Genomic DNA, 2,500 nt, shown 5'->3' with positions numbered 1-2,500 from the left:
AGGAGAAGAAAGGTCAAAAAAGGAAAAGGAGGAGGAAGAGGACGACGGCGAGGAGGAGAAGGAGGAGGAGGAGGAGGAGGAGGAGGAGGAGGAGGAGGAAGTGGATAGGACGAGAGAGAGGAGATGATATGGGGACGAGGGAGGAGGAGGGAAAGAAAGAGGAAGGGAAAAGAAGGCGTAGGAGGAGGAGGAGGAGGAGGAGGAGGAGGAGAAGGAGGAGGAGTAGGGGGAGGGGGAAGAAGAGGAGAAGGAAGGTTAAAAGAGGACAAGGAGGAACATATTGGAGCAGAATAAGGAGAAAGAAAGGAGGATAAAATTGGTAAACATGTCTGCTTCTTAAGTACCTCCATCTTAAAACACTACGTGACGTTACAATAGCCATTTCTTGCTACTTGTTTTTGCTCCTTCGGTTACCATTTTTTTTTCCAAATGTCAATTTAATCTTGAGTCATATCGTCAGAAGTTGAATGACAAACTACGAGAAGTTAAACCTATACATAAGTTAGATACATTGTTGAGAGGTGCATGGGTGATACGAAAAAAAGACGTTATGGATTCCTTTCAACGCGGGGTTAAACAGAATTATCATCATCATAAACAATTCTCATATTCAAAATCCTACAATGATATCTGTGTAAAAGAGGCAACTGTCTATAACATAGAATACAAGTTTACACATATAGTTTAAAACAGTCGCGTCATATACAATTTTCAAGGACGTTTTCTCACTTTTCATGTAATGCAGAGGCTGGTGACGTCATGTCGTTATTTCTTATGTCCGGGCACCTCCAGGTTTTGGAACATTAGCGATTGCAATGAATTCAAGTCTCACCTTCCTTTGCATGTGTGCTTTTACGATATAATTCTTACTATACATGGGACAAGACAAAATCTAGACGTAAATGAATGACAATTTATTTAGCATAGTTTTCGCAATGGGTTAGTCTGTGTTACACAATATACAAGCAATACATCGAGATTACATAAGTTATAAATGGCATATGGAAGAATCTTTTGCTCCTTCAAGAAGAAACGTAGTCTATACAGCAAGTTCCAGATCTTGAAGGCGCATCTCAGTTTCCTCTGACGAAGTGGCCGTGTCGTCTCCGGATGTACAGTGGGCGATTGCAGTGTCGCTGTCCCTGAAAAAAAGAGTAGTTATATTCATTATGTTCTGAATGCGTGCATAACAAATTAAACACTTAACCCATGTAGGAGTGTCTGTGCATTTAAGGGATTTATGCTGAGTAATCATACGATTTTATTCAGCTGGATGAAACCGTCACTCATGTGAGGTTTAAATACACACACACACACACACACACACACACACACACACACACACACACACACACACACACACACACACACACACACACACACACACACACACACACACACACACACACACACACACACACACACACACACACACACACACACACACACACACACACACACACACACACACACACTTCCTTACCACGTCTTTGTGGGTGCAGAACTGACCGTCCTTGTGAGGGAGCTGGGATCCTCGTCCGTCCCGCAGGGGTCCTGCCTCTCGATGCGTCCCTTGCATGGGGCTCTTCTCTGCCCCTAACATCACCACGGTGAGGAAGTGGAAGTGAATGATGGCATGCGATCCCGGATTATAATGAACTATATCAAGAATCAGTCAGTCAACCAGAGGGAGCTGACGCCGCCACAGCGCATTGCCCCCACTGACCCTCTGGCTTAAGCGCTTAAAGTCCCTACGCGTCCAGCTTCAAGCAATCTTTATTTACCTAGTTGTAGGGGAGCTATGCTCGTAGCGACCCGTCTTTGTATCTCTTAGCATCTAGTTTGTTCTTAAATTCTTGTTTGGTGTTTGCACACACTATTGTTTCGTCCAATATGATCCAGACATCTACCATTCTGCGTGGAAAACTTTTCTTTTATATCTCTTCTATAACTATCCTTTTTGAGTTTCTTTTTCTGTCCTCTATTTTTTCTTTTATCCCACTTTAATAAGTCTTCTCTGTCATGGACTTCCATGCCTTTCACGATTCTGCAAATGGCCAATAGACCTCCTCTTTCTCTTCTCCGTTCCAGGGTTGGTAATTCCAGTTTAGACAATCTTTATTCATATGTCAGTTTGGAAAGTGTTAGGGTCATCTTTACCCTTGTTCTTTGGATTCTTTCTATTTTCCTTATATTCTTTTTTATACTTTGTGCCCATAGTGTCGAAGCGTACTCCAATCTTGGTCTTATCAGTGTGACTAATATCTTTTTTTTTTATAATTACTTCATCCAAGTAATTGAAAGCCACCTTGTCGACCCCATCACTTTCAGTTCCCGTCTCTCCGTAATTGTTTAATTCAGTGTAATGAGGAATAGACATTTGGGAATGGATGTTAAGAGGGGCAGAAAGATGGAACATAAGAGAGGAAGAGAGAAGGAGTTTGAATGTGTTTGAGATGAGGTGTCTGAGAAGTATGATGGGGGTTACTAGGCTAGATAG

The 2,500-nt window shown here is 42.3% G+C and overlaps 1 protein-coding gene across 1 annotated transcript in view; it reads right to left on the bottom strand.

Moving 5' to 3' along the window:
- Window positions 1-913: 913 nt before the first annotated feature.
- Window positions 914-2,500, bottom strand: part of LOC143033010 (uncharacterized) — an 18,756-nt gene continuing 17,169 nt past the window's right edge. The window contains exon 2 of the mRNA XM_076198207.1: window positions 914-1,142. The gene's annotated coding sequence lies outside the window, so the exon portion shown is untranslated. The remainder of the gene's footprint in view (window positions 1,143-2,500) is intronic.

The sequence above is a fragment of the Oratosquilla oratoria genome, chromosome 15 (genome assembly GCF_046742065.1).
Source record: "Oratosquilla oratoria isolate Oo_2021 chromosome 15, ASM4674206v1, whole genome shotgun sequence".
Classification (NCBI taxonomy): domain Eukaryota; kingdom Metazoa; phylum Arthropoda; class Malacostraca; order Stomatopoda; family Squillidae; genus Oratosquilla; species Oratosquilla oratoria.
This window is presented reverse-complemented; position numbering and strand designations above follow the sequence as displayed.